At 41.9% G+C, this 14,518-nt stretch overlaps 1 protein-coding gene across 1 annotated transcript in view; it reads right to left on the bottom strand.

The window, feature by feature from the left end:
* Positions 1-11,780, bottom strand: part of ANKMY1 (ankyrin repeat and MYND domain containing 1) — a 661,439-nt gene extending 649,659 nt beyond the window's left edge. Inside the window, exon 1 of the mRNA XM_086943729.1 lies at positions 11,667-11,780. The gene's annotated coding sequence lies outside the window, so the exon portion shown is untranslated. The remainder of the gene's footprint in view (positions 1-11,666) is intronic.
* Between the last annotated feature and the right edge of the window lie 2,738 nt (positions 11,781-14,518).

Raw genomic sequence — 14,518 nt, 5'->3', positions numbered from 1 at the left:
CCAAAAGGGGTTGGCTCAAAACGCAGTAAGGCTGCGCCACATATCAATGTAAACAAAACGAAATGCCAGTACTGTAGAAATAAGTAAATAAACTTTCAATGCACAATGACGTTAAACAATTGTAGCATGACCACCATACACAGTGTGTTTGAATTAATCCTTTTATTTCTTTTTTCGGATATAGAAAAACTATTCACAAAATGTTTTAATTTTTTTTACTATTTTCAGATTAGGGAGGGTAGTGGAATGTCTTTAAAAACTTCGAAGAAGTGTGAACTAGAAAAGACAAGTGGAGGACAATTGTAAGGTTGGGGAGGTACCACTCATACAATTTGATTAGCAATCCATCATTTGCTCTGTGCAAACTCTCATACAACAGTTCTAACTCACAGGGATGGGTAAACAAAAATGGGTCAGAAATAGTGGGTGGTGAAAAAGAATTTCCTAAAATGGGAAAATGATTTTTTGAGCAATGCTAGAATATTGTTGAAAGAATAAGTAACCTCACCAGAGTTCAAGTGAACAAATTATTCAAAATGGTGGGGTACTGATATTATTCTCACATGACATTTGGACTCATTGTTTAACAGGCCATCTAACCTATATATAAACTAACTAATTTACAATAACATTCATTGCGAAGATTGGCCTTATAACAAAAAAAGGAAGAAAGAAGGTCGACGCGTTTCGAAATCGCTTCAATATGGGGATTCTCCTCAGGACCTCAGGGAGATTAGTCCTTGTCTTCTCGAAATGCTTTTCTTCTCCTGTTAATCTGAAAAATCAGATTTTTCATATAGGGCTGGGCACCTATCAGAGCTTCATGATGAAGTCGGTAACTTGCACATGACAATGATTTCTTATGAATCCTTTTTGTAAATGACTTGTTTGAAAGCCTTGAAAAGAGCAAGGTGACTCCTCTCTCTCGCTCGGCGTTTTCGATTCTGCCGTCGCAGAAGTCGGGAGGCCCAGTGCATGGAGAAGGAGGGCACCGTTGCCGGGTCACGGTATCTGGCAAGTGACGACAGGGGCCGGGGGGGGGGGGGGGGGTGCTGAGCAGCTGGGTATTCTGCTGTGTGGTATTCTTGGGCTATTGAGGGCCGTAAGTGAAGGAGGGGGCACCAAGGGAGTGTCTTGTGGGGCCATAACAAGACATATAGCGGTGCTGCTGAGAAAACAGGAGGATATAGGACTATGTGGGCACTTAGGGACCAAGAGAAAGGAGATATCTTGTGGTTCTATTCCCTTCCCTCATGGGAAGGCTCCCCTCACACGTTCAACAGTCCTTCTTTCTTGCGTCATGTGAAGTAACATGGCGAGCTACCAGTATTTCCCCTGTGCATAAGAGGGCGGGAGTAACAAGCCTTAAAGTCGGGCAAGGAGTCACTAACAGTCTCTCCGTTCTCCATTTTCCCGAGGAAGAGGACCCATAAAGGAGGCAGATAGAAGACCCCGGAAGGACCCCTGTGAAGAAGCCATAGCGGCCCCCTAGAATGGCCAGAGGACCCGTCCTAAATGACTGTAAAACAATACATCTCACTCCCCAGTGACACACGAGTTATGTGTTGTTCTTGGTGAGTGACAAAGTAGCGAGGTGTGGCTCACTGGTTAGAGGCGGCAGACCCGGAGGCTGAGAACGGCCCGGGACCAGGGTTCGATTCCCGACGCGGCAGGGTCGAGGACCAGGGTCAGCGGACTGATAATTCTCGCCTCGGTGCCCACTTTGGGCAGTGATCACACTCGGTAACTCTGGGCATTAAGCTTGCCCCATCGCTACAACGGCCCCCCACAGACGCCGGGGATGCCTGGCTTCACCTTGGGGATACCCAGCATGGGACCATCTCACAGGGAAAGCCAGGACGGGTTCCCCAGCGGTCATTCGCGCCAGGATACTCCGGTAGTAATTGAGCGCGCTACAAAACACCTTACATTTACATTTACATTTACAAAGGTGTTGGGAAAGCTCTGGAAAACAAGTATTAAGCATGTGCTCCTTTAAAAAAAAAGTTGTACAGCCCCAAATAATTATCAACCTAGCGGCCTATCCCCCAGCTCTTCAGTGCCTTACTAACATAATTCATGAAATCCACCCATGTCTGTGTGGAGAGTTTGTGGCTGCCTTTGAATCTGAGCTTATACATTTCAGGGGTCAGTCCAAACCTACTAAGATGGCCTTCATAGCAGTGTAGCATGTCTGGTACTCTACCTTTAGTGTAAGGAGTGGGTCCCTCCCCACTGTGGGCATATACATTCATAAACTACTACCCCAGAACTCACCTGGGACCTTGTGTACTTTATAGGCTGTAAGCCACTTACCTTTGTCATCCTCCTCTCCATAACTGGGCTCACAACCCTTGGGTATTCTGACTCTGGACTTGGGGATGCAATACCAATTTACTGACAGTAGGACACAGACTACTCTACGACCGTATACATAGTGGGGTACCCATAATGCGGAAGAGGAGTACTGAAAATCATCTATCAGATGCAACGGTGTAGCCTGTTAGTTAACCACTGTTGGGCCATTGCTCACATAGACTGTCTACTTTAGTGTTATGGTCAGTATACACCTATACAAATTCTTTTGAATGCTATTTTAATAATTTTATTGCAGAGTTACTGACCATTTGAGGTCCTAAAGAATGCCTCTGAACCCCGGCGGGGGTCACGGATAGGCAGAAACATGTTGACCTAACTCAGAGGTATATTTGTTGATAACCCCTAGTCCTCCTTCCTATTAATTCTGTCTTGGGAGACCGCATAATAAAGACATTTGGTCGCCTAGAGCCAGTTTTAATCAAAAAGATTTTTTAGAACTCGGCCTCTCACTTACTCCATCTTTGGTCCCTTCCCCATAAAAACAGCTCAACTCCTCTTCTAGCCCAGAAGAGTTGTATCCCACACCAGGGATCTTGCAACCCTGGTGTGAGGAGGGATCCCTATGATGAAGCATGTCACCCTTGGTTGAGTGAGGGTTCTCGCCCTAAGAAAGGTATTTTCCCATCTTCTCCCACGATTAGGGCACATAACTTACTGGCTCTAACGTTGGTAGAAATTTACGAGCATGGACCTTCCCCTTCTTGTATCAATCATTCTCTGAGAGTGTGTTTTTAGTGAGTATACGTTTAGACAGGGAGGAGTTAAGTGTCTCTTTCCTCTGGGCCTCTCCCTTTGATTATTGGTATGTATTAATAAAAAATAAAGACTAACCTGGCCAGCTCAAAATCAATTACTGCAGGAGTCGCTTCTCCAGAACGAGAGAAGGTGTAGCAAATAAAAAATCAAAACGCCAATCAGGGAGAATTGAAAAAGGTTCAACATGGTCTTAGTATAGAGTTGGAGTGAACAATCAGTTAATATATGGTATTGCACAAACACAAGTCTTATCCCATCGCTGCCACCAATATTTGAAAAGGGGTTTCTGGTTGTCGGAGTATGCACCCTGTGCAAGCAGGAACCCCTACTCTAGTCAAGGAAAGCTAGACACACACTAAAAGTTAACCTGTGCTCACCTTCTGGTAATTTGGCACAGAGCAGTCAGGCTTATCTAAAGAGGCAATGTGTAAAGTATGTGTGCAACACGCACACACACACACACACAGTAACACAATGAAAACACCATAAAAATACTCTACACAGGGTTAGATAAACAAACAATAATGCTATGAGCAAATCAAGACCAACATGACAATAATCCAATAAGTAGAACTGGAGTTATGAATTGTTAAAGATTAAATTAGATGATAATGCTTAGAGTCATAAAGCGCCATTCGGGGGAATCTAGTAGCGCTAAAAGAGGATAAATCTAAAGTTCATGATGACCGCATTGGGCGACGGGTCGGCTACAGAACACATGCAGGTTCCGCTGAAAAAGTACCTTGAATGGAGGAAGCGTTGATGTCCAATACTCGATGCAAGGAGCAGAGGAGGCGATGCATTGGTTCCAAGCCGCACAGTTGATGAAGACTTTTTTTATGAAGTACTTTATGATGCAGGCAGTGCATCTTTGTCGAGCCTCGCAGTCTGTGGTTCTCATGCCATGCAGTCTGTTGAAGCGATGTTATTGAGTAGAAGCCTCATTGGCGTCAAAGGGAAATACGACGGTTCCGATCAGCGCAAAGTCGTCAATGCATCGGTTTTGATGGAATTAAATGAAAAAAATGGTTAAATAAATAACCAGGACCAATGAATCAAGATTGGGTACTTTTGTCTGTTTAAATAGCGAAGAGCAGTTAATGTGGTGGCTAAGTTTCTTGTTGTGTAACTTTAACCAGGCCCTGCCTAATCACCTATCATTTGGGCCAAACTCCCTGGTGGCTAAGTTTCTTGTTGTGTAACTTTAACCAGGCCCTGCCTAATCACCTATCATTTGGGCCAAACTCCCTTTTTTCCTTTCACTTTCTAAAAGTCGCATTTCTAAAATAGCAATGGTAAATCCAACTTTACCATGAAAGAGGGTTTATCATTACCATTCCAAAGATATAAAACATGATACACCTACTCATTTCTGATCCGAAATTACATTTTAAAAGTGTATTAAGGATCTCTCAATGTTAGCCTATGAGAGGAGTAGGCCTCACAGTAGTGAAAAACGAATTTAGATGTTTGTCAGTACCAGGACATGCAAACCTTAAAAGTATATGTTCTACCTTTTACATACACAACACCCTACCCTATTGGGCTACCTAGGGCCTACCTTAGGGATGACTTATGAGTAACAAAGGGGGAGTTTAAGGCTTGGCCAAAGGTCTTAAATGTCAAGCCTAAGTTGCAGTAAACTGCGCACACAGGCCCTGCAATAGCAGGCCTGAGACAGGTTTGAAAGGTTACTTGTGTGGATGGCACAATCAGTGCTGCAGGCCAACTAGACTTACAAGTAAACTATGGATGCCAATTGTATATACACCAATGTTATCATATTTAGGGGCAAAGCACATGCACTTTAGCACTGGTCAGCAGTGTTAGAATGTGCCCATAGTCCTAAGACTAACAAAAAGAATCAGCAAAAAGAGGAGGTAAGCAGTCAAAATGTTTGGGTAAAGACCACTCTAACAATATGATTTCTGCACAAGATTCAAGCATGATAAATCTTCTACAAGGAGTTCATACTCAATACTATTCTTTTTCAGACTTTTTTTGAAACCACTAGAAATATCCTTACCTCCTCGCCAGGAGTTTGATGGTGCTATTCCTATCAAACCAGGAGCCACGGTTCCTTTTGGAAGGGTGTTTTCCCTGTCAGAATCAGAAAATGAGACCCTAAGGCAATCTCTGCAAGAAAACCTAACTGTTCTTCATTCCTAAGAAATCTAAGCAGTTTATTCCCTGCACTGACTTTAGAGGCTTGAACAAGGTCACTACAAAGAACAAATGTTCTATTCTTTTAATCAAGGACATTTTAGAGTCTATAAGAAATGACAAAATTGTTCACTAAATAGATCTTCATGTAGCCAAAACCATCACTAAATAAAAGAGGGTGATGGCTGAAAGACGGCTTTTTGGACACTGTTAGGTCACATTGAATACTGTGTAATGCCTTTTGTCCGTAGCAATGCACCTTCTGTTTTTCAACGCTTTATATATCACATATTTTCTGACATGTTAAATCAGTTTGTCATTGTATACCTCGACAATATCTTGGTATTCTCCAAAGATCCTCTGTTACACCACAAGCTTGTCATTCAAGTATTAATCAGACTCCGCTGAAAACAAGCTTAAAAAATGTGAATTCGACCAGTCTGAAGTGGAATACTTAGGTTTTTGAAAAACAGCGCTGGAATCTCCATGGATCGACATGAAGTATCAGCCATTTTAGATTATTCTTCTCCTTCAAGCTTCAAAGAAAGAGAGTGCTTTCTTGGGTTGGCCAATTTCTACTGGAAGTTCATTGATAATTTTGCTCAGTTGACCTGTAACATTACTTGTGTACTTAAGAAAGATATGATTAGCCATGGCTTTCAGTAGGACTCTTTAGGTGAGGAATGATTTCAGGCACTAATGCAAGTCTTTACTCAAGTTCCAATCTTATGCCACTCCGATCCAAACAAAATATTTATTGTTGAGACTGATCCCTCTGACCGAACTGTTGGAGCAGTTCTTTGCAGCTCAAGAAGATGATGGGTGGGACATCCAAACATTTACCTGTCTCATTCTGTTTGATTGTGAGAAGAATAATTCAGTCCTGGAAAGAGAACTATTAGGCATAAAAAGGCTTGCTCAGAATGGGGGCACTTCTTGATGGGAGCATGTGAACCTTTTGAAATTTGCACTGATCACTGCAGCCTCCAGCGTCTCAGTATAATGCAGTGCAGTAACAGTTGACAAGCTTGTTGGGTTTATTTTTCAACCAATAGGACTTCATCATCACTCATATCTCTCGTCTTAAAGATATGCTGGCTGATGCTCTCTCACAAAGATATCCAGAAGCTCTGTCGATCTTTTGTCAATATATTCATCCTCCACAAAAGATCATTGAAGATGCTTAATCATTCCTTGAAAAGGTTTAATCCAATTATTCCAAAGTCCCTAGGAAAGAATGGGAATATATACCAGGATTTGGAAGTAAAAAAGGTACTCTTGTCTTTAAGGGAAATGCACTATTCGTCCCATTCAAAGAGCTGAGAGTTGAAGTTTTCAAGATGTGTCACAATTCTCCTATAGCCGGTCGCAGTGGAATTAAGTTTATTTTGGAACTCATTATTTGATCCTTTTGGTGGCCATTCATTCGCTGTGATTTTGAGCTCTATGTTGGGTCCTTAGGGGAAATCTTCTCATTGCCATCCATCAGGACTCTTGCAACTCTACCCGTCATGCTAGAACATTGGGCAAACTATCTCTAAAGGCTTTATTTTTCCTCTGCCTCCTTCTGAAGGGAATCAAGTCTTTATAGCCAACACTGACAACATTTATAAAATGTATCAATTCATATCCCTTAAAAAAATTACCTTCTACCATGTCTTTTGCACAGTTCTTTTTGCAGGAAATTTCTTCTGATCATGGCATGCAGTATATCTTCTGTTTCTAGAAATCATTTTGCAATTCTATTCAAATTACTGTGGCTTTGTCTTCCAGTTTTCACCCTTAGACAAATAGTGAGGCTGAATGGTTGAACGAAGGTCTGGAACAATATCTCCAATTTTTCTGTAACTCAACTCAAAATGACTGGTCTTTTTGGGCTTTAGGCGAGTCTCCTTACAACAATTCTATCCATAGTGCCAACCAATGTAACCCATTTTTCTGCCTCCACAGTCCTCGTCCTCTGACATTTCCTTTTGGTTTCAGAGTTCGGTCATGGTGGCTATGGCTGACAGCTTTGTCCGACAGCTGCAAGCTGTTCAACTGAAGATTTCACATAATTTCCAGGCAGCTAAGAAACAAATTAAGTTATGCTGCTAACCGCCGCATCTTTTCTCCTTCCTACAAGATCGAGATTAAAGGCTGGGTCTCCTCTAAATATTTACTTTCGAATCTCTCCCACAGTAAATTCAAACCCCGATTCTGTGGGCTTTTTAAAATTATTCGTATCATCAATCCAGTTGCCTACTAGATCCAAAAAGCTCTACATTGGAAGATCTGGGCTGTATTCAACACCTCTCAATTTAAGCCATACCGACTAGATCCTTTTCTGGCATTAATTTTTGTTGACTCCTCCATTACGATTAATGACGAGCCGGAATACAAGGTCCAGGAGATTTGCGATTCTCGTATTTTGCTGACCAATTTTGATCAACTGGAAAGGCTGCCCTCTGAATGAATGATCTTGGGAGCGTGCCTCCTCTGTTCGTACCCCTGTTTGTGTCTTCTGCTTCTTCCGTAGGTTCCTGGATAAACTCTGAACTTCTACTGGGGGCAAAGTGGCATACCGCCTGGGGCCTGCAGCCAAGGCCATGTCGGCAGCCGGGTGTATGCTACTGCAGGAGCAAACCAGGCTGCAGGAAAAACCGCAGGGCAGCATGGGCTGCTGAAGCCCCTCAGCTCACTTACCTCAAGGCAGTCGGCCCACCGGCATGTCCTGGGGCAATAGGACATGGTAGAAAACAGCAATGTTATAGTGTGTCTTCTTCACAGAATCCTCTAGTGTGGATCTCTGGGATAGGTTACACTACCCAATCCAAGATGCTGGTTCCCACAATGATGTCTATGGAGCTTTCACAATCCAACAAAGGGACCTAATTTCCTGTGAGATATTTCCTGTTTTCTACCTATTTAAGGAGGGTTTTCTGTTTAATCCTTGCATCGCAACGCTTCCAAATCTCCTGTGGGGTGTTCCAGCGCCCCAGTCCTTTCTTATGGTTCTCTAGGAATCGACTGTCATACTTCCTGAAATCTCTTGCTGCTTTCCTGTTGTCTTCTGTTGGTCTGGATCATTTTCCATTTTCCATCTCTGCCATGATTCTTGGTTTGAAGTCTTTTTCCTCCTTGCTGGGGCCAATTCTTGAAGGCACTTTCTGCTTAGGCGCTTCTGTGTCAGCAGCAATATACCTATTGCAAGGGATTGCCCATATATCTGGCAGTCAGGAACTGTGAAGAACTGGGCATCAGGTCCAACCTACTGCCAAGGACTTCATAAGCTGCATCAGCTCTATGAAAGATATAGCGTACATTCTTACAGAAAATAAATCTGCATAAGTACATTACATACAAAGTAAGTTTGGGACAGTCTACAAAATGTTCAGATAACTCTATATGTTACCAACTTAAGAGGTGACATGCTGAGATTACCTTCCTGTCCCCTGATGGTCCATGTGTTAGGATTCAGTTGTGTTAAGTATGAGCTCCAATCAAGAACACATAATGCAAAAAAAGGAAATAGCTGGTCAATTAGCATTTGCAATCTGCCCCGTGCACCTTATGGTGATGCACACAGTGAGTGTGCATTTTAACCGATCATGTGTCCCGGTGTCAGTATGCTGCAGCAGGACACTGATAGGAGGAATTCCAGATCTGGCGAAGATATAGCAGGATCCTACTCTATTGCAGCACAGACCCTAATCTTCAAATAATTGAATTGCTGCTGAAATAAGCAAACTATGCACAAATACACATTATTGCAACAATGTGGAAACTAGTCAAACTGTGCAGCCTTAGTAGGACGTACTATAATTTGTCTGATGGGGGTATGATGATGGCACTTCTATACAGAATAGCAGGTTTATTTGTAATGGGACATAACTAGGTAGATGAAATTATCTGATAGTGCTAAAATTTCAAACACACTTTACATTACATTTTTACCGATTTAAGACACAAAAACCTGAATGTGCACAGTGCACAAAATGAATAAAGTGATACAACAATAGAAAGAAGTGAAGTAACAGCACCATAAAAGCGTGCTTGAAAGAGTTATAACAGAAGAAAATACATTGCTAAATAGTTATAACGTTTATTAATACATTTTTGTAACAAGATTATTCATGAAATGATGTTTTACTATTCACGTACTGATAAAAGTGAATTAATCTAATGATGAGGCCAAACAGATCTACTGCCTTTCATTGCAAATGAATTATAATATATATTGTAAGCAATTAAGCGATAAAAGTAGTTATGAAGTTGAAACTTACAAATGTGATGGTAGAGACCCTAATAATTATAAAAATTATTAAACAATTTTAGTAAAATATTTTTTATGAATAATTTACATGTATGCATGTGGAAAACTGTGGCTGTATATCATAGCTAATGTTAGTCAATTTTGAGTAGTAATACATTGGTGAAACATTTATTATTATTCTCTTGTTATGAAATGATGATTTGATGCATTACATTTGATTCCAATTAAGGCTAATTCATTTAAAGCTGATGTAGGCATTTAAAGATTTAAACATGTTCTTTCTTGAGCTGCAGATTTTCCCTTAGCAGGCATAATAATTAATTGGCATTTCTGTAAATGCTGCATAATTTGTTCTGTGCACGTTTTCTCTTACATACAAAGGAAATTCTTTCAAGTTCACTGTGAGATGGCTGGGTGGGGAAACAACTCTAACATGATGACATATGCTGTCACATTGTATATTTCTCAGCGTTGATAAACCTCTGTGGCCCGGAAAGCCAAGTCGTTCACTTGAAGTGCTTGTGAAAGAATGCAGGAGTGATTAAAATGTATTTGTGACTACATACGTAAAGTAATCATACGATGAACTGACTAGTAGAGTGACAACTTGTCATTAAGGTGTCATAAGGACTATAAAAGAAGAAACCCCAAAGGAAGGGCAACACACAACACAACGCTATTATTTTTCTTTCGATGGGACACACATCCACTTAATGCCATACCTTTTTCCTTTGGATGCACCACATTCATTGTATCTTTCTCTTCCTTTGGGAGAGAACAGAACTATTTTCCTATGATATTATAAACATCTATCTTGGGCTTCATTTTTGCAGATGCAGCAGTTTTTATGCAGTTGACCTGAAAAACTTATTTGACAAACTAATTGATGTTTGCTCTATTTCCCCTTTTGCCCGTGGACTTGCCCAGAGAGGACTATAAAATTGATTCCATTTACTCCTTTGCTTTAAATCTTTAGATGCTGTTAAAGAAAATTGAACTATCCTTCTGCCTTTAATGGTGGTAGGAATCTGTAACTTTGTATCTGCTTTTTGTTTTAAACCACCCTATTTAGATTTGAACCTCTGACTAAATGTGTAATATTGTATCACATACTTTAATATTCTTTACAGGGATTCTTAAGAAATTGCTTAACTGTATCGATTTTAAAACTTTAATACAATAACTAAACTATCTAAATGTCCTGAGTCTAAAATTGTGTACTGATGTTTTACTTGAAACTGAGCTAAATTGCTCTTTTGATCTAAATGTGATGTAGGGAGAATCAGCTAATTTTTCAGACTACCAAGTTCTGTTTCTTTTATTCTGTGTTGAAGTAGCAGAGCTTCTACTGTGTATCATCCTAGTTAGACTTAATTTCTTTAGGAGGTTGGGTCCCCCCATTGTGATACTATATTTTTACAGTATGGTTCTGAGAGTAGCATATTTGAACCTCATTTCAAACTTTCGAGTTATGTCACTAATTAATGGTCTCAGTATAATAAAGGAGAGGTACCCCTTGTGAAAAGTCAAGGGAATTAGGGCGATAAACCAAGTAAGTAGAAAGGTTCCCTGGACAATGGTCTAAATTGACCTGTGTTTAAAGTATAACACACCTAATTTATGTATCACAATCAAATATTTATTTTTTTTAAAATTACACCATAAATTAAAAAGCACACAAAATCCTAACAAGTAGAATAACTGTGCTAAACAGTACATTTACAAACAATTCCACAATTAAAACACAATCAATGAGCAATTATGACCAGCATAATTGACACGACAGACTAAGAAGTATGATTTCAAATTATCACTACAGTTTGTACATCCTAGTTTGCATGTAAACACAACATTTGTAAACACTTCAATTCAATTAATGTTCACAAAAGTGTTATTGCTAGGATTATACAATGATGATTGATAGTGCTCGAAGTGGATATGTGTAATCTGCATGTAAGAGTCAATTGCATGAAAATTGCAAAGAAACCCATTGGTCAGCAGAAAATTCCTTGCGGTCATAGGGAATCATAGGGAATCTTCGGCATCACATCTACCCAAAATCTCACCACTGACTCCACCACTGGATTAAGGCTGCAAACCACAAAACAATTACCTGTACCTTCTTTTCTTCACAAACGGGGCTGCAGTGCTGTCCAGCGGCGCGTACCACTGTGGCAACTCAGACAAAACTTTCTCAACACAGAAGCTGAAATGCATCAGACGCCAGTCCGAGCATCCCTGATTAGGAGAAACATTCTTTGTCATTGAATAGTGCTAAAACGCAAATATGCAGCCATGCAGGCACTGCTGTTGGTGTATTCCCTTGCGTCTGCGTTTCCATGGATACGGACGAGGCGCGCCTGGCTCTGTGACACGGTGTGGTTTAGGACCTTGTGCCAGTCCCAATTAACGCTGGAAGCCATACTGGAATAGTAGCAACTTTATAATCAAGGGCGTCTTCGAATTCAACGGTCCGCAATCACCGCATCTAACAAAACGAATAATACTAGTTGCCCCACTGTAAACAATCACCCATACTAACATTTTCTACATAAACAAACTTGGTTAAATTGCTTGTCTCCGCAATCGTGTCGGTAACTGTTTGCCGATAGTATTCATTGGATCAGTAAGAAGTGAAGCAAGGTTCTCCCGTCTCAAGATGGCCGCCACGGATTTTCATTGTGCTAGGGATTTTTTTTTCCGTTCTGCTGCTTCCGATAATGTAATCTTCTAAATTCTTGATCTTGTTAGGTGCTTGTTCACTCGTAAATTTGAATGTCAGAGCTCATAACATTTCTAAATCCACAAGCGTGTTACTTCTCCTATACAGAGCATCGTTTTACCTAGCGTCCTGGGACTAGTCCCGTCTACCCATTATAAAACAGAATGGTAAACCAACACCTGGAGCGAGCGGATACAGCAGGTGTGAACACGGGTCTCTATCGGGCTCTCCATTGCTGCCCTCTCCCTCGGGGTGACAAAAGAAATCTTAGCACTGCAGCAATACCACCATTCACTGTCTTTGAGCTCAATTCAAAGAGACTCGTTATAGTTCTTTTACAGTCTCATTTCAGAACGGTAGTATTTTCAATATTATATGCAACAAAGCCATAGTTGTTGCTTATGAATATTATGCAACTAACTGTAATGATGTCGCTGCAGCCAATAAAGACAGTACACTTCACTGTCTGTTTAGGGGTTTATTTCAGTTGTTAAGCACAATAATTGAGAGCGCCGAGCGTGCTGCCACTAGCGCTGCTCCGGCGCCCGACTGATCGCGCTCAGCGCATGCGACCCAAAATGGCCGGCGTTCACGCTACGTGGTGACGTAGCGTGAACACTAGAGCGGCGACTCTACATATCTCCCCCTTTTTGTCCAAATTGAGTAACACAGTTATAGGGGTGTCAATGTCCATTCTCCATATCATAGTCCCGAAACCTGGAGGGTCTCACCACCAATCGCCCCCCTCTCCTGCATATTACCGGGGTGGACATCGCCTCTTTTCCTCCTAGAATCATGGGCTCCCCCGCTTTCTTGGACATACGACCTCTCACTGTCCACTGACTCTCTCCTTTCTCGCATTATTGTCTCTGCCTGGGGAGTTTCTCTGCCTCCTTACTCCGACCCCGGATCCACACCTTCCATGCCTCCTTCCTGGATGTCTAACTCATTCTCTGATGTGCTCTGATCTGTCACTCCTGGTTCTCGATCTTCAGGAGCCCATTGTAATATCTTATTGCATCGAGCCATGCGATCCTGGGACCACACATTCCCATCACTCTATCACGCCGCTCGACCGAAAACCTCTTTGACTTGGAGCGGTCGGCTGTATTTACTGTCCCCCTTTCTCTGTAGTACGGCCAACTTGACTCTCACCCATTCTCCTTCTTCCAATGACGTGTCCTTTACATTCCTTCTCTTGTTGTAGTGTTCAGAGTATATTGTTTGAGCTTTTTCCAAATTTGCTTGTACAATCGCAGGAGACCATTTGCTGGTTACCATCTTCTCCTTCCATGCCACATTATCTTTGGTGAACGGGTCTCTGCCTCTAAGAATCTGGAAAGGACTGTACCCCGTCCCAGTGCGGGTGATGCGATACGCCCAAATCATGTGTAAGATTTCCTTTTCCCAGTCCTTTCCCATCATGATGGCTGCCTGAATGGACCCCATTAGGACTCTATTGAATCGTTCTACTTGTCCATTCCCGCGGGTTGATATATGGACGTTTGTTTAGAGATGATTCCGTTCCTTTCCATGTATTTGAGCCATTTGTCTGAAGTAAATTGGGGACCATTGTCGCTCAATATGGATTTGGGAATGCCTTCCCTGAGAAAGGTAGCCGTAAGGAACCTAAGTATAGTCTCCGTGTCCATCTCCTCCTTGATGTGTACATCTGGCCATTTTGAGTGTCTGTCTACCAGGACACACAGATATTTCGGAGTCCCTTGTTCATCCAGAATTTGTTCCAATATATCAATGGAGAGGTCCTCCCAAGGATTCTTCAGGGTGGCGAATTTTCCTAAGGCCGGCCTCAATGGTGTCATTGTCTTGTCTGCTCGTTGACATTGGTCGCACTCCCTTACGTGTCGTTCCGTTTGTATGTCCATGCCTGGCCACCAGTATCCCTGTTTGGCCCTCAGTTTAGTTTTTCCAATGCCGAGATGGCCCTCGTGCAATATTGCTAGTAGCCTCAGGATTAGCCCTTCTGGGGGTACCACCTTGTCCCCTCTGTACACAAACACTCCTTTGTCGCCCAGTCATAGTTCCTCTCTTACTTCAAAATACTTCCTCATGTCTCCACTCAAATGCCTTTTTTCAGGCCACCCTCCAGTGATGTGTTTTTTCACCTCTTGGATGTTCCTGTCCGCTTGGTACGCGTCCTTCCATTCTTGGTTGCTTATCACCTTCTCCGGGTCTTCCATCTATGCCACCATTTTGTCCCCCTCTTCTTTCTGTTCATCTGC

Source organism: Lissotriton vulgaris, chromosome 11 (genome assembly GCF_964263255.1).
Source record: "Lissotriton vulgaris chromosome 11, aLisVul1.2, whole genome shotgun sequence".
NCBI classification, from domain to species: Eukaryota; Metazoa; Chordata; class Amphibia; order Caudata; family Salamandridae; genus Lissotriton; species Lissotriton vulgaris.
The sequence above is the reverse complement of the archived record's forward strand: the minus strand, read 5'-3'. Positions and strand labels throughout refer to the sequence as shown.